General features: G+C 43.5%; 1 protein-coding gene across 3 annotated transcripts in view; it reads right to left on the bottom strand.

Moving 5' to 3' along the window:
• Positions 1-18,729, bottom strand: part of ATXN1 (ataxin 1) — a 408,090-nt gene that overhangs the window by 196,745 nt on the left and 192,616 nt on the right. The window lies entirely within an intron of this gene.

The raw sequence follows: 18,729 nt of genomic DNA, 5'->3' as shown, positions 1-18,729 counted from the left end.
CATGAAAGAAATGCTCAAAAACAAAACAGAACAAAAACACAGCCCTAGCCGGTCTGACTTAGTGGAAAGAGCATCGGTCTGTGGAATGAAGGATCCCAGGTTCGATTCCAGTCAAGGGCACATGCTCGGGTTGCAGGCTGGATCTCCCCTGGGGATGTGCAGGAGGCAGCCAATCAATGATTCTCTCTCATCATTGATGTTTCTCTCTCTCTCTCCCTCTCCTGTCCTCTCTGAAATGAATAAAAATATACTTAAAAAACGAAACAAAACAAAAACACACAATGATGAGGGCCTATCAAAGGAAAACAGGAGACGATGTTCCTAATATTTCTGAAAGAGCAGCCAATGGCCCAAACTGGAACCATCGGAGAAACAAAACAGGTAAACATAATACCGTATAACCCAAAGTCTAAAGGAACTCATATGCATGAGTTCTCACTGACATGAAGAAATGACTGAATAAATAAATAGGTATAGAAACAGATGAATCTTCTGTGCAGAACTCTGAATAACTCATGCACTCACACGACCCTCAAGGATGCAGGACACAGCTCCCACTCCTTAGATGTGGCTTTCCTCCAAAGAGTGCGGTATGGGAATGAGGGGAAGGCGTGTGTGACAGGAGTAACTTTACAGCGAGGAACCCCAACAAACACTACCTCAGCCAGGTGATCAGGTCTACACTAACAGTCATAAGTCACACTGATAGTGTGTCTCTTTGATATATATGATGTGGTGAAAATGGCAATTTACCAATGTTGAGGGTACTGATCAGTCATTTTGTGACACGTCCCTCAGTTGGGGTTTGTCAAGGTCATCAAAACAATCGTCACATTCCAGAGGAGCCTAAGGAGACTTGATGACTAAAGGTGACGTGGCATCCTGGATGGGATCCTGGGACAGAAAAAGGACATTAGGCAAAAACTAAGGAAATCTGAGTAAAGTAGGAACTCTAGTTAATAATAATAATAAGATTCTGCCAGGTACTCTATTAAGTGACTTGCATATATTATTTTGCTTAATCCCCCAATCCTGAAAAATAGTTTCATTCCCATTTTACAGAGGAGGACAATAAAGACAGAACTCTTTTTTCCAAGATGACAGAGTTAGTAGTTGGTTAAATTCAAGTTGAAACTATGTTGAACTATTCTAAGTGCTTTAGAAGTTTTAACTCATTAATCCTGACAACTCAATAAAGCAAGTAGCACTATTATTATTTCCCTTCCAGGTGAGGAAACTGAAGCACAGGGAGGGCTAGGGAAGTTACTAGGGATGTCCAGCTGGTTAATTACAGGGTTGCACAGCTGGTAAAATAATTGATAACAGTAATACATTGATAAACATTATAGAGTATGAATTAGTTTACAAATATTAACTCATTTAGACTTCCCAACATCCCAATGAAAGAGGTTTTATTATTATTCCCATTGGACTGATAGGAACATTGAGGCACAAGGAGGTTAAATAAGTGGGTATATGGGTGTTAACTGTACCACTGTTTCAACTTCTGTGTGTGTTTGAAATTATTCATAACAAAATGTTGGGGAAAGTCTCTTGTGAACAACTCTGCATGGTCATCATAAAAAGGTTTCTTAGGAATTGCTCATTTGACCTAAGTATACGCCTATCTAATCATTTTTTGGCTACTCATTTTTAAAAAATAGTTTCCTGATTTCTCCTTTTAGACTCTTTTACAGAAAACTTCTCCCCTTAGGAGTGAAAGAGAGCACCTTTGCCCAATGTGCTCCAATTAGGCTGTGAGGCAACAGACATGAGACCAATGTTTATTCATTAGCAAGAAGCCATATAGGATATGAGCTCTGGACTTCACAGACCTTTAGATTCCACATTGACCCTCCGATCATTTTGTGGCTTGGATGGATTTCAACAAGTGTACTTATCGTAGATGAAAAATACATCATTATTGTTCTAGTCAATAAATATCTTCATTAAATAGTGCATTTATAAGATACCTACTTCTATTAGGACCTTTTTTGTTTATTTGTTTAACATGAGGTTTTTCTTGAGATAGAAGTTCATTAAAATATTTAGGAAAAATGTGCCTCTTCTGATTCCAATATCAGAATGCTATTATCTTTTATAAAAGTTAAAATCTATTCCAGATCCTTTCAGGCATCTGTCATCCTGAGTTTAGATGTTGACAAATTCGTTAGCACCAGCAAATGTTAAAGCTGTCTAGAGCATTTCCCTGCTATCCCACCCTGCAAATCAATGGCCTCGCCAACTGCCACAGGAAAAGTGATTCTATTCTGCCAAGTGATGCCACCCAGGGCGAGAGCAGCTCCCTGCTTACCCTCCGAGAAGGGCTCTTGTGCATGAATAGCTGTATATTATTGGAAATGACATTCCAGTCAGACACAACCCTGGCACAGGCAAAATGAGGCTTCAGACTGGGAGGAAAAGTCACACTTCTCAGGGTAACAGGTACACTCTCCCAGCCTGATCATGGTGAGCTTACTGGCAACTTGTCAGATGAGTACCCTTTGAAATAACTAAATTCCTTCTACCTGTATGAGAACTATGCTCCCTGGGGACAGGAATTCCCTTTTTCTCTGCACCCCCGAGACCCTGACTCCCTCTGACAGTGAGAGACTCTAAGTGATCAGGGCATCAACTCTGGAACCAATGCTTGGGTTCAAATGACCTTGAACAAATGTCTTAACCTCATTGTGCTCAGACACAAAATTTGCATAGCAATGGTTATAAGGATTAAAGTGTACTATTTTAAAAAGCATTGAAAACAGTATTGGCACATAGTAAGTACTATGTAAGCATTATGGCCAAGTATCAAAACAGCCAATTGCTACCCAATAATTCCCAAATACCTATTCAACCAATCTTCTCCAGGTCCCCCTCAACTGCCCACCCACTCAAAGTCTGTTTATTACAGACCTGTACCTATTCTAATGTGATATGTCCTGGTCAGCAACAGCAGGCATGCTGGGAGACCAAAACTCTTACTTCCAAAGCTAAAGTGTATATCCAAATTAAATGTACAGCTAATGATACAGTTCATTTCTTTTTCAACAAGGATTTCCCCCATGCAGATTTTATCATCATGCTTATTCCCTCTCTTTCCTTGCATTAAAATTCTTCTCCTCTTCAGCTCTGTCCCACCCCACTGCTGAATTTTTAAAAAGGAAAGAAAAGCAATCTAGCCAACTAGTTCAGAGGCCTAAGTATTTTGTGTGAATGTCACACTGACCATATTATACACTGTCATGGCAGTTTAACAGAGAATTGGAATCTAATGAGAGAATAGAAGAGCACAGATAAAGGAACTCTTGAAAATCAGCCCCAACAGTCTACCCAAGGCCTGGGGTGAGGGTATTAGAGCTTATTAATATAGACTGCCTCTCATCCAGGGACAGGCAATTTGCTTTCGGACATTTCTATAAAACTATTAGTCACCCTCACACCAATTTACCTTTACACAAGGACATTCTGTAACCAGGAATTCACCTATGCGGCTTAGTCATCTGATCAGCCTCAAGGTCACAGACTTGAGTAACATGATGAGAATTACCTCATTCAACCACTATAGAACCGCTACATCGCCGATCAATACAGGAGGCCTCAGCACATCAGCCACAAAGCCTTCTCCAGGGAGCGTCCTGCATATATCAGAAACAAATTGCACCCTTAAAGGCAGATGACACATGGGACACAGAAAGATCCTTTCTGCAAAGCAAAGTCTTTGTTTGGAAAAAGAAAAGGGAGAGAAGAGCATCCACGCAACAGAAAGAGCGTGCTGTTTGGCACTCTCTCTGTGACATGGAGTTTCCCTGGCCTCCCTCTCAAACGCAGGACGCATCTCCTGGACACACAGGCAGGGGGAAGACAAACATGGAAGTACACTTTCAAGGGACTGCAATGCTGAGGACCAAAAACGGTGCACCTGACATGCCCTAAGCACCAACTTCACAATGCACTGGAGAAACACTCAAGACCGGTAACAGTAATAAACATTGGAGCGTGGTTGCTATGTACTAGTCATCTTTCTAATTGATTTAGAAATCCTAACTCATTTAGCCCTCCCAACAACCCAATGAACGACGTTCTATTATTATCCCAATTGTACATATGGGAACACGGAGGCACAAGGAGGTTAAGTAAAGGTGCTTGCAGTCACCCTGGTAAGTGACTGGAGTGGGGGATTTAAACCCAACAGCTAGGCTCTGGAGTCACGACATCAAACGGTCTAGTTAACAACAGCAGCAACAATTTACCCTTGTGAGCTTACACATGTGTTATCCCTCTTCTTGCAATAACCTTCCCACATATTTATTTATGAACTTCTCTTCCACAGAGCCTTCCCAAGGGAGGTGTTCAATACGTGTCTGTGGAATGAAGGCACAAATAATTGCCTCTAACTAATCCTTCATTCACTCTGTGAGACAGACTAAGAACATACGATTAACCCAGTTTCCGGGTAAGGAAGGTGAGGGTCAGGGAAATCAAATGACTTCTGTTACTTTGAATAGAAGCTCTTCCATGGCTTACCAATGGTTTTAAAATTATTTTTTAAACCATGGACCACTTTAAAAAAAACAACATAAAATCTGTTATATAACCTCCGAATTTAACAGCAGTAGAGGAGGAGCTGCTCTGGCGGAGAGAGGCTGGGGCCAGCCCAGGACCCGGGTTTCCCCGCAGCCGGAGGGCTCAGAGAACGCAGGTGGGGAACCACTGCAGCACCACACAGCACCTCTGGGACAGACTCAGAGCAGAGTACGAGCACAGACGGGACTCTGCCCCAAAAGGCCCCGAAACTGCCAGAGTCCCACGGATCTATGACCCCTGGGAGGGGTACAGGATGGCCTTCCTTCTCCTTGACAGTTAGAAAGAGGGAGCAATTTGCCAGAACGGTACTTCAGTTGGACCCGCATCCTACCATGCAGATCTCAGGCATCTCCATTTCTTTCTTCGGAGCTGTTCTGTATCTGTTCCTTTTTCATCCCTGGGGGTTTCCGCTCCTGACAACTAGAAAGGGGGCAACCTCCAGTGACGTCCTTTTCATCACCACGCAGAGCAGGAGAGGACAGAGTGCGCTCCAGGGGCATTGCAAGCTGCTCCCTAGGACTGAACACATTCGGCCAAATCCGGGACCCTTCAGAGTGGCAGGCTTCATGCCACAGTGGTGGAAAAGACAGTTAGAAAGAGGGAGCAATTTGCCAGAACGGTACTGTGGTTGGACCCGCATCCTACCATGCAGATCTCAGCAGACCGCCAGCCCTGGATAGTTCAGAACAGAACGTCAGAGCTGGGGACACCTGCAAGAGCCTCCAGTCTAGTCTCCCCATTCACAGAACGGGGGAGTTTCACCCCCACAAGGTGTCTTGATCAGAGCCACACATGGGCAGTCCTCTAAGAAGAAGCAGGATGTGAACTGCAGAATGAACCCAAAGGACTTTCTCGCCAGGTCAAATGATGCAAGACAGTACAATGCTCAAGTTCTGACTGAACTCACATGCTCATCTGTGTAAAATCACCTCTTAAGATCTCCCGGGGGAACAGAATCCACTACCTGGAATGACCTGAAGGCTTGTCAAGTGCTTTAAGGCCCTAGAGGGCCAGGTGTACTACTGAGAGACATTTAAGAAAGAGTAGCCTTGCCCCCACTTCCCAAGGTGCTCTAGAACATCTAGCAGGCCAACGGTGGAGGGACAGAAGCGCCAGCTTCCAGCGGGCTCCTGCTTCTGCTCCAACGTGAGACACAGCCTCACAGTCATTAGCATTCCCAATTTGCATTCGTTCCAGATGAGATTTCATCACTGCATCCTATTTATTCATTCCTTATTATAAACCTAAATTGCTCTCTTCAAATAGCAGAGAGCACTGTGCTTCTGTGAGGGGAAAGAGAGGCGATCACGGTAAGAGATGTACGGCATTTTCATCTTCTCTCCCTCCCTGCAATAAGCCCTTCCCTGGATCCTGCCCAGGACTCAGAAAACATGGTTTTCCCCATCAGGGCTCTTGGTGGAGGGAAATATGGTAGCCCTCAACACTCCCAAACGTTGCGGGAGCCCCTGGTAAGCCCTGTTCTAGGTGAGCCCAAGTGCCTTCACAGCAGCCAAATAGAACTCACAAGTAGAAAAAAGACTACAATCTTTTAAAAGAGGCTACAACCATGTGTCTGAACCTGGAAAAGTTTGCTGGGTAATAAAAAAGAACAAGTTGGTGAAGCAGAAGGTGAAGCTCTAAAACACGGCCAGTCCACAAATGACAGGGAATGACCAGACAGGGAGCTCGGAAATTAGGAAGGCCACGCCCACCAGCCACAGCCAGTCTGCTCCTTCCTTCCCACCAAGGCCACAATGCGTTCTGTGGGGGAAGCAGCAGGTTTTCCGAGAACCACTTCCTTCTGAGCGTAATTTATGGAGCCCTTTCCTGTGAAAGGAAAATTGATATCATCATCTAGAAGTTTATGTGCAAAGTCTTTTCACTCTGAGATACGACAGTTTTCTTCTCCTCTGTATATATTTTTAAAATAGTAAAAATCTTAAATGAAAATCTAAGGGCTTTCCTATATGCTAAGGGAAGGTCACATAGGGTCTTTTCAGGAAAACATGCTGAAAGAAAGAGAATCATCCATTATCTATCAATTGAACTCCTAAATGTCCCTGGAACCAGGGCCTATGTGACAAATTCCACCCACTAATTCTGTTTTCCTGTGTCCTAACCACCATGATTTCAGCAATTTTCTAAAGGGAGAGTTCAAGTGTGGTCAGAGCTCAGAGGAATTCCGATGTTTTCAAGCATCGCCACTTGAGTGCTTTTAGAGCTCCATGCTCAAATGAAAGATGTGCACTTAAAAATTAACTCTAACTTCTGGGTTTGGGGACAGAAGCCAAGGACTTCCCATAGGGTCACTGGAGATGCTGTTTGCTGGGCAGACTTTTCCTGGAGGTGATTAAAGGTGTTGGGCCAAAAGCACTGAGGTTTTTCACTCCTGAACCCGATTCAATTACAGCATGTGAAAACGTAACAAATTAGAATGTCTTTACCAACAATTCCTTTTCACTAGGAGTCTGAAATAGTCATGATTTTTAGAGAAACATTAGGGTATTGGAGCATGAGTTAGAAAATCCCAGTCCTGGGTCTGCCGTCGACTTGCTGATGGGCCTGAGCAAGTGCCAGGACTTCTCTGAGTCTCTGTTTCTCAATCAATCACACAACGGAGTTAATGGGTTTCTAAAGCTGTTCGCATTCTCCGAGCCTCTGTTTCCAGGCTCCCCATCATTCTCTTTGCTAGCAGGGGCTGAGTGTGTTGGAAGATTGTGCTTTTGACCCCAAAGGAATGTGACAACGGCCTTCCTTGCACTGTTCCCACAGTAACCGGAGCCAGCTGTCCGGGCAGACTGGCCAAGTTATGGTGCAGATTCCACACAATTGCAGACTCTGCTTAAAGACTGGACTCCACCTCCAGGCTTCCCCGCTTCCTAGGGCCCTCGTCTGCAGGTCAGCACACTCCTGGGAACACAAGAATGGGTCTAAATGCTTTAATAAATAATATTTGAGGACTTAAAAATCTGGAGAGTAGCCACAATCATTTGAGACTCCCCCTAATCACAGCTAGAGGACCCAGGTATGTCTTCACGTCTATGGACCTATGGACCTACCTCTGGGGAGCAATGGGTCTGTGTCACCTAGAGACAGCAGGCACTTCCCAAGCACACGAGTATGTTCTGACAGTAAGGAAAAGATAATGGGAGTCAAGTGAGAGTGGAAAAATCTAAGATGAGATTTTCATCTGAAAATCTTGGGATGAGTCAAGATTTGTAAACATGAAGGCCTGAGCAGGGTCAACCATGAAGGGTTTCCTTATTGCCTGCAGCCTGCATCTGAGATACTAATAAGGGAGGATCACTGGAAAGCATGACTATTATTTTTAGCTTTTCTAAGGGAGGGAGGAGTTTTGAAAGGGCAAAAGGGAAAAGGAATTTAAAGCAAGGATGTGTGTGGTGGAGGGAGGAGAAAAGATTAGGAAAAATGAGGCCAGATAAGCAGCTTCTTCCTCCTGTCTGGATAGATGGCCACAGCCCAAACAACATCAAGGACTCTGGGTCCAGATAGACAAAGACAAAGAAGTTGTTGGAAGGAAATCACTTTTCTGTGAGCATAGCAAATATGCATTTCATATGGTGGGGGTTTTTACCTTCCAAACTCAGCAGACAAGGCCACTCATATAAGCTTTCTTGGAAGAGACTTTGATAATTCATGTTGGATTTGGATGCTGCTTTAACTTGCTTAGCCCCCAAAACTTGCAAAACCCTATTTGGGTCTATACAGATCATGAACATTCCAGATTAATAAGAGATAAGTGAATTCCTCTTAGATGACCTTACAATTTTAAAATAGCAAGGTGGAGTCCAACAGCTTCTGGGGAGACCACTGTTGGGCCAAGAATGTAACATTTTTTAGGGGGAATTTATTTTCTTTTTCTTCTTCTTTTCTTGGCCACAGATAGTAAAAAGTCTCCTTAATGAGCTGCAAAAGCCAATGGATGTATTCCTCAATTCAGGGGCCTGGTAACTGCTGGAACCACACGTTCAAATGCCATCTAGTTCATAAGAATGCTTATAAAGCACAAAGCACTTCATCACAACCTATTTGCCTGCTAGAATTCTTAAAGCAAGAATGCAAAATATTCAAGTAATCAACCTGCCACATGATTGACGCAGACCCAGAGCTAACGAAGGAACATGAGAATTAGTTTCTCAATTCCAAAATAGGACCTCAAGGAGTTTGTGCTATAGGAAAAGACTTGCTGTGTTTTGTTTAATGGAACTAAATTTGTGCCCATTTAAATTGTGAGCAGGTGGCATTTGGTAGCAAAGAAAGCCCTGAAAATATTCACATTTAGTGAATGCAGTTGTATGTATAATTAGCTGAGATTTATTTTAAAGTACTCTAATCTTTTGTGCTCTTTTCTACAATTCAAACTGCTGAGGAATAGAGAGCAGCTTTTGAATTTATTTTGAAAGCACAGCCATCGTATTATCTGTTAAAAAATAAAAAAATGGAAAAGGTGTCAGAAGTCTCTAATGGTATATATATATTAGGATCAGACAAAAGGAAAGGCTGGCTTGCTTTCAGAGGACTGAGTTTGTTGTTGTTGGGGAGAAATGAGTGAGTTAAATGCCAGTATCTAGTAGGAGAGGGGATGGGAAGAATCACTAGTACATGTTTTAGAAGCATAACATTTTTTTGTAACTTTTTTTATGAAAAATTTCAAACATGTATGAAAGACTTGCAAGAACACCAGCTATTCATTATTCAGCATCAATAATGATCAACTCGTGGCCGAGCTTATGTCTTCAAGCAAATCCCAGAAATGTCACTTAATCTCTAAATATTTCAGTAGGAAGCAGAGAATTTTTAAGCTCCCTCATTTTCCCAAGGTCCTGAGAAGTCACGTGCCCCCAGGCCACACTGTGAGAGAGTGAAGCTGGGACCCTGATTCTCTCACTTGATGTCTAGCAAGAGTTCTCTCCCCCAAGCCCCTGCCCCAGGATAGTATTATCTTAAAAAATAAATGTTACTCTGGTTGGAGATCAGGAAATCCTGAATTTTCATCTCAGCTTTGCCATTTTTCTAAGCCTTAATTGTCCCAGCTATTAAATAGAGATATGAAATTGCCACCTTGAGATACAATTAATTATGACATACTTACAAAAATAGTTGACTTTCAACCTATAATAGTTGTTTTTAATGTATTTTCATGAAGTTTGGAAAAAGTTGTTAGACACTGCAAAGCTTAGGAAACTACTGTATGTTAATAAATGGGAGGGTATACATAATTATTATGTAAATGTACGGACAGCATTTCCAGACAACTTTATTTACTTTTCACATATAAAATAAAATCAGCTATTTCAACAAGCTGAAATGGAAGTTTCTATGAAAAAAAAAAATGTTTCATATAATATAAATCAACATTTCCCAAAGAGGAGAGAGGCAGATCCTCTTCCTAGAAAAGTTTAGCATCTGTCAGACAAGGAGCAGGTAACCCCTCAAACCCGTAACCAAAGTGGACTTACAATAGAAGAGCAAATATTTTCACAAAAGTGTCCGAGCCTGGAAGAGTAATAACCGAATGCAGGTTTTGTGTAAGTAACTGACATATACTGCTCAAATACACCCTTTTCCTCCTCAAACACACATAACAGTACAGTATTAAGGGAGATTATGGGACTGAGATAATTGTGACATTTAAGAAACCCTATTCTAATTCAACCCCAAACCTTGAAATTAGGCATAAGTGCACTTATTGTCAAAAGCCAAACCACAGGGAATCTTGCCATTTTTGGCAACAAATGCATACATGTGTAACTTCACCATAGAACAGAATGGGCCAAGTGTCACAGAAAAGCAGCTGAATGTGAGGAAATGGCCTACCCACCTGTATTCGTTTCCTGGGGCTGCCATACAAATTACCACAGACTGGGGGGCTCAAACAACAGGCATTTATTGTCTCCCAGTCCTGGAGGCTGGAAGTCAGAGATGAAGGTAGCAGCAGGGTTGGTTCTTTCAAAATGAAGGGCTCAAAATGAAGGATGTGTCCCATGCCTCCTAGCTTCTGGTGGTTTGCCGGCAATCTTTGGCCTTCCTTTGCTTGTGGCAGCCTAACTCCAATCTTAATGGAACATTTGCCCAGTATCTCTGTTGTGGTATTCAAATTTCTCCTTTTTATAAGGGCACCAGTCATATTGGATTGGGGCCCACTTTATTTTTATTTCTTATTAAGGTATTACATATGTGTCCTTATCCCCCTATTGTCACCCCCCCAATCCCCTCCTCATGCCCTCACCCCCCTGTTGTCTGTGTCCATTGGTTAGGCTTATTTGCAAGCATACAAGTCCTTTGGTTGATCTCTCCCCCTTACCACCACCCTCCCCTATCTTCCCTCTGAGGTTTGACGGTCTGATCGATGTTTCTCTGCCTCTGGATCTATTTTTGTTCATCAATTTATGTTGTTCATTATATTCCATAAATGAATGAGATCATGTGATATCTGTCTTTCTCTGACTGGCTTATTTCACTTATCATAATGCTCTCCAGTTCCATCCACGCCCACTTTAATCACCTCATCTTAACTTGATCATCTTCAAAGACCCTATTTCCAAAAAAGACTAGGGGCTAGGACTTCAACATTTTTTTTGTGGGGATACAATTCAACACATAACACGACCTCATACCCACCTAACTTAGGAGAGGTAAGTGAGGGAAGCTGAGCCAGCTCCCATGGAGATTCATTTTGGCCCTAAGAGTATGCCACCAGTGCCCTGGGTTGTCCACCAGTACCTACAGGGAACACCCAAGAGCGGGCACACCATGCCTGGGGATGTACCCTAGGAAACCACCACTTGGCTTTATTGTGACATCAGGGCCTATTGACATGGCCTTTCTTCCTGCACCCATTCTCATCTTTGGCCACAGGCCCAACATGCAGTCTACATGTCAACTTGGCCCCCTTTAACCTCAGGATAGAAGAGAAGTCACTCACAGCCTCCTGCCAATTTTGCACCCTCTTCTACATATGCAGCCCACCTTTGTTCCTCCTCCTGGTGTTCCTCCTACCTTTGGGACAAGCCCAGAGGTATCACAATGGAATAAAAATATTTTTTTACCTATTTCTATAGCTGACATCATTATTACATCATGAGAGAAACCATGATAGCTATTATTGAATACTAGAGGCCCAGTGCATGAAATTCATGCACGTGTAGGGTGCCTATGCCTGGCCGGCGATCAGGGCTTATCGGGGCCTTCCAGCTGCCGGCCAGGGCCTTCCTTCATTCTGTGCCACCCACTGGTAATCAGCGAATGTCATAGCTAGTGATCAAACTCCCGGTTGGTCGAACTCCCAAGGGGACAATTTGCTTATTAGCCTTTTATTATATAGGACTAGAGGCCCGGTGCACGAAATTCGTGCACGGAGGGGGGTTGTCCCTCAGCCCAGCCTGTACCCTCTCCAATCTGGGACCCCTCAAGGGATGTCCGATGCCCGTTTAGGCCCGATCCCAGTTGGACATCCCTCTCACAATCCAGGACTGCTGGCTCCCAATTGCTTGCCTGCCTGCCTTCCTGATGGCCGCTAACCGCTTCTGCCTGCCAGTCTAATCACCCCCTAACCACTCCGCTGCCAGCCTGTTTGCCCCCAACTTCCCTCCTCTGCCAGCCTGGTCACCCCTAACTGCCCTCTCCTGCAGGGCTGATCACCTCCAACTGCCCTCCCTTGCAGGCTTGGACCCTCTCAACTGCCCTCCCTTGCAGGCCAGGTGCCTCCCAACTGCCGTCTCCTGCTGGCCATCTTGTGTCCACATGGGGGCAGGATCTTTGACCACATGGGGGCAGCTATATTGTGTGTTGCAGTGATGATCAATCTGCATAGTACTCTTTTATTAGATAGGATAGAGGCCTGGTACAGGGGTGGGGGCCAGCTGGTTTGCCCTGAAGGGTGTCCCTGATCAGGGTGGGGTACCCTTGGGGTGTGGGGCGGCCTGAGTGAGGGGCCTGTGGTGGTTTGCAGGCAGGCCACGCCCCCTGGCAATGCAAATGGAGGCCCTGGTATCTGGAATTTATTTTCCTTCTACAATTGAAACTTTGTAGCCTGGAGCAAAGCCAAGCCTGGGGCTCCCTCCAAGGCCCGAAGCCATTTGTGTTGGGGTTATAATTGAAACTTTGTTGCCTTAAGTGGGTGGGCCCAGCCAGGGTGTGTGGAAAGCTTTACTTCCCCTGTTGCCGGTGGCAACCCTGGCCTGCTCTCTCAAGCTCCATTCTGCCGCCATTTGTTTGAATTTGTTTACCTTCTATAATGGAAACTTTGTAGCTTGAGTGGAGGCTTAGGCCTGCAACGGCTGGCAGAAAGCTTGGCTTCCTCTGTTACCTAGGAAATCTTGCTCTCTGTGGCTGTAGCCATCTTGGTTTGGGTTAATTTGCATACTCGCTCTGATTGGATGGTGGGCGTGGCTTGTGGGTGTGTTGGAGGTGTGGTCAATTTGCATATTTGTCTATTATTAGATAGGATACTCTTTTGCAGTTTAAAGGTATCTTTCAAGCATGACAGTTGCAGAACATAATTATTCAACAACTCTAATGGATAGCAACAGCATCATTATTCCCAATTTATAGAGGAGGAAAATGAAGCTCAAAAAGGTTAAGTGATTCAGTCAGGGATACACAGCTAGTAAATCACAGGGCAAATATGGACCCACCTCTTCTGGTGTCAAGTTCTACATTTTTATACAGCACATAATGTAACATTATCTATATTAAATTATCAAGGACCGAGTTTTTTTCTTGACTCTAAACCGTATGGTAGTAATAATAAAAACTTAAGTTTATATTCTAGGTTTTATCCTCTTAAAACTGGGTGAGTTATTCTTAGGCCCATTTTACAGATGATAAATTCAGATAGAAGTTATGTAATTTGCCTGAAAAAACCAATGAGTTGACAGTGGAGCTAGAATAAGAATCCTCATTCTAACTCAAAATGTGTGACATTACAAAGAGGATAATTCAATACAGCATACATGGAGACATGTAAAAAACAATGTCAATGAAGGATAAAAAGAAGAAAATTGGATAAATTTCCACATATTTTACTGCAAGAAGCAGCAGCACACGTATGTGTCATGGATGTCGCAGAATGGATCCCTGCACTGTGGGAGAGGCCAGTCTAGATGGCCTCAGATGTCCCTTAGAATGCATAACAGGCGGTTATTCTAAGCAACTCACACAGACTTGCGACTGGTGAAGATGGAGAATGTACTTTCTAGCTTATAATAGGCCCAAGATTCCCTTTGGTCTTTTACAACCCAAATTCAGAAGAGAGGGATTCCAGAAGTAGAATCTGAGCCGACTTTAGAAGAATAAACAGCTTTAGAAAAGAAGGGTAACAACACGTGTGTTCCCCTGTGGTCCACACACCCCTGTGGTTAGAGATGCATGTGTGGGGAGGTGACAGTGGGAGACGACCAGGCAGAAAGAAAAGTGGAGGCCATGATGGTGGGTCTCAAAGACCTTGCTGAGTAATTGAGATGATTTTGTAGAATCTGAAGGGGCTTCAAATGGTCCTGAGCAGGGGAATGAGCTCCTCAGATGCACTTTGTCTATTGCCACTAAGTGAGTGACTCTCAAATCAACAAGTCCAGCCGCGACTTCTCTTTCAAGATTCAGCTCTGTTTTCAGAATGCCTGCTGGGAATCTCTACATGGCTGTCCTGCTGGCACTTCCAACTGGGCCTCTTAGATCTCTCCGGTCCCTTATAGATCTAACAGTCTGTGATTCTAGCAAAAGTTGCAGGGCTGAAAAATTGACATTTCCCTTGGGGAGACTGAAAATAAAAAAGGAACAGAGAAGCCATATTCAAGAGGCAGAGCAAAAAGAGCAATGTCTTTAAGTTGAAAAAAATATATCTCTTAGTCATTTATCTTTAACAATATAATGTATCTGAGCGTGCATAAGAACATGCACATGTGCATACGCAGTGGGAGTGCTGAGGAGGTATTGCTAAAGCACTGTCAAGGACACATGCTCTCAGTGATGAGGCAGAATGGCTTTCCTGCCACTCAGAGTTGCTTCCTGGCACCTGGAGAGGTTGGCTCTAGGAACAATAAAGCAGAGAGTAAGACTTCTGAATTGCTAAACATTTCAAGTACCCCATGCCCCTGTATTCTTAACAACTCCTGATCACCTCTCTATTTTTAACAAGCAAGTAACCCCTGAGGCTGTATAGCAGGAATTTCCCCTAAAGACCTGGGAAGAACCTCCAAGATACCCGTTAACAAAAGTAAACATGTTTCGTTCAGCTCCTTCAAAAGAAACCATATTGTTAAAACCATTACTTTAGCAGAGAGAAGGGGAACATTACTTAAACTAGTGTGTCTTAAATGGCGTTGCATGTAAAGTAGAGAAATGTCTCTTCTCTTTTGTCTGGACATAGCTTCTGAAAGCAAACATTAAGAACGCATGTGGGTTGCCACTCCACTCACTGTGTTTATACAAGACACACATTTCACAAGCCTAACCCACTGGCCCACATCCAACACTCATCTTAGCTGTGACAGAAATCATCGCTACCCACATCGAGCCCTGACTAGAGGATCTGTCAAAACGTTATCTCACGGGGGTAGTGCCACCTTCTTGTCTCTGTGCCCGCTGGTCTACACTGGGGCTGTTCAACTGCACTCTAGGCTTCCGCACGTGTTTAACTTCCACTCGTGCCCAGCACAGAGCCCTGATCATAAACTGATTTCTCATTGAGAGCAGCTTGGCCTGGGCTCTTCCGTCTAAAGGTGTGGCTGCCCTGCGGACTCCCGGGGATCTAATGTTAAATCGTTAACGTGACAGAGGGCAACATGGTTCTGACTTCAGGAATAAGCCTGTGGACAACTGGTTCCACGACTTGTAGATCTTTTCAGCATGTTATTCAGATTCCACTTTCTTTCAGATATTGACCTCTAGGATTTGTGCTTTATATACGGTGAAGATAACTATGGTTTGGGTCTGATAAAATACCTTACTGGTTTACATTACAGTAGCCAAGCACATTCCAAATACGGTGTGACTCAAAGACTATTTTGATGGACTTATTAAAAAGCATAATAAATCCATAATAAAACCCACTATGCTCCATTTTTTTCTTATAAAGACTGCAACCCCCAAACTCTCTAAGGTATGTTTTAGTCCTCTTCCTGTTCAGCTAACTCTCTGTATGTTTCTTCATGGCAGTCTTTCCTCGCCTCCCAAGTGAGGGTCAGGTGCTCGCTCTAAGCTTTTATAACATTCTGCATTTCCTTCTAATCCTACTTCTCTCAGACTGCTTGTGTTGAAATTGACTAGTTACTTTTTCACCTACAATGTAATAACTACTGTAATAACTATAAAGCAGGCCATGGGGTAGCAAACATCTCCCTTTTGTCCACATTAGAATCTTCAGTACTCAGCACCCTACCTGGCACCTGGCACACGGCACAGTGGGACCTCAAACAATGCAAGTTGACTGACTGAAAATAAAACCCATGGTTCTGAATAACTGCCATTCACTCATCCAGACCATGAGAGGTACGACTGTCTCTTACTCCATCCGGTACTGACCGTGGCTTTCAATGACCTACGGCCACAGTTACTGCTGGGTCTGTCGTAATTAGGAGGGTATTCTCACCCCACAAAGAGACAGTGAGCATTCTCTGTGTTAAGTCATGAGGAGCTAAAAAGCTTTTACAGCTTCTTCCTTTGAGATTCAGGAAGTTTGAAAGAACCTTAAAACAGAGAAAGTTTTAAAAGAGAGTGTGGGCAACGCCTAAAGCATTTAGGGGCTGCAGACAATGATCCCTCTGCACATAAACCATTTTCTTCGGGAGTGAGCAGCACCGTAGGTCCAGACTTCCAGAAAGTTCTAGGCTAGTGCTCTTTAAATGAGAAGATATTTTTATGACACTGATGCTTGCACAATAAATTATAAATAGATTAGGGTATATTTATGCCATGACACACAATAATTTAGGGTAATTTAATTGAAGGTCAAAAATAATTTGGGGGGAAATGGTCAAATTCACATGAGAATAATCTATTCATGATAAAACAAGTGAATCATGGAAAAGATGATCCTGGCAAAATACATCAAGAAGTTTTTCCTGAAAACCTACTATGCTCGGTGTTGCAGGAGGACTTGTGGGGAATATGGAAGACATCATCGCCAAAGGTCAGAGCTCATTCCTCCCCAGTCTCCCAGCCCTACCCCATAGGCACTCTGCCATGTCTCCAAAATGTGAGCACAATTGTGCCCCTCGTGTCTACAGCCACCACCACTGTAACCGAAGCCCAAGCAAGACAAACAAGACCCTGCTCCATGCCAGGTCTGACATCCTTGCTTGTCTCACTGCTCACAATCCCCCATCTCATAAATTGGGACTTAGCATACTCTGGGCTTAAGACTCCATGATTCCTTCAAACCCAAGCCTTTTGCTTTTTCATTTTTTGTTAATCCTGACCTGAGAATATTTTTCCGTTGATTTTTAGAGAGTGGAAGGGGTGGGGAAAGACACAGAGGGAAACATCGATGTGAGAGAGACACATAGAGTGGTTGCCTCCCACACACTCCCAGATCAGGGGCGGGGCTCGAGTCTGCAACCGAGGTACATGTCCTTGACCTGAATCGAACCCTTCAGTTCATGGGCTAATGCTCTAACCATTGAGCAACCAGCTAAGGCCAAACCCATGCCTTTGAAAACGCTGTCCTCTCTGCACAGAAACACTGCCCAAGAACATTTTATTGGCTTATTCTTCATAACTCATCTAAGAAGGCTTTCCTATAAACATTCCTTCATCCCCAGTTCTGATGTAATACTCTTTATAAGTTTCCTCAGCACCCTCTGTATACTGGGCTCATGGCACTCAACACATGGGATTCTTCCTTTCCATCCTCTTCCCTTTCTCTGGTCCATCTATGAACACACTGAGCAACTGCTCAATAAGGCTGTGCTTGATGCTGTGTGTATCACATCTCTACTAAACCTGCAGGCATGACTTACAGATGAGAAACTAAACTCAGAAAGGTTCAGAACTTGGCCAAAACTGGGCCTTGTTCACACAGCCAGCAAGTGGCAGAGCAAGACGCTTCTGCTCCGAGCCCAGTAGTCCCTGCACATTTTGGGTTTTGACATGAGACCAGATGGTGTAAGCCAGAGGTGTGCATGTTCAGAATCACCTGGGAGGGCACACCCATGCAGACTGTTCGCTTTCCAGGGCTTTCTCTTTCCTGTGTGTCACACAGACGATGTAGTGAGTCCCAAACACCACCTATCCGTTTCTCCCATTTTTGGAGTCAGCCTAAATTCCTTTTGTTTTTAACCACAATGCACCAGCTCTGTATGTTAGATATTTCCAACAAGAATCAAAGCTCAATTGTTACTGTCTTTTGTTTTGCTTTCCAGTTCTGCTACTGCAAGGGACAGCCTGTCCTAGTATTTATTAGTAGAGTCATGTCAGGTTCAGGGTTAGTACATAAAATACCTCTCCAGTTGCTTTGCAAGAGATCAAACACTTTTTTAATGGCAACATCAAAAAGAGGCAACAGTAAACATGTTTCAATAGGCATTCCTTTTCACTTCAGTGATTTCTCAATATTTGGAACTCTTTATTAATCTGTTTTGCTTACAAATAGTAAAATATTTCACTATTTCTTCTAAGCCTTGAGACTCCTTATCATATCTGCTGACAAGTAGTGTTTTATGCCATTCTTTTAATAATAATATTCTGGGGGGAAATCCCTAGAAATAATTATCACATGGCTTGATTTTGGGAGACGTGAGAAAAACAAGATTTAGTTTACCTCTTTCTTTCTTTTAAAATATGTTTTATTGTTTTTTTACAGAGAGTAAGGGAGAGGGACAGAGAGTTAGAAACATTAATCAGCTGCCTCCTGCACACTCCCTACTGGGTATGCACCCACAAACCAAGGTACATGCCCTTGACCGGAATCGAACCTGGGACCCTTCGGCCCGCAGGCTGATGCTCTATCCACTGAGCTAAACCGATTAGTGCTGTTTTACCTCTTTCTTTCCATCTCTTTCTCACTCTTTTCTTTCTTTCCTTCCTTTAGAAAAAGCCTTTATTTAATGCTCATGGTGCTGCATACTCCAATTGCTTCTTTTTTTATATATATATATTTTATTGATTTTTTACAGAGAGGAAGGGAGA

This window comes from Eptesicus fuscus, chromosome 9 (assembly GCF_027574615.1).
Source record: "Eptesicus fuscus isolate TK198812 chromosome 9, DD_ASM_mEF_20220401, whole genome shotgun sequence".
Classification (NCBI taxonomy): Eukaryota; Metazoa; Chordata; class Mammalia; order Chiroptera; family Vespertilionidae; genus Eptesicus; species Eptesicus fuscus.
Note: the sequence above shows the minus strand (reverse complement) of the source record. Positions and strands in the feature narration are given on the sequence as shown.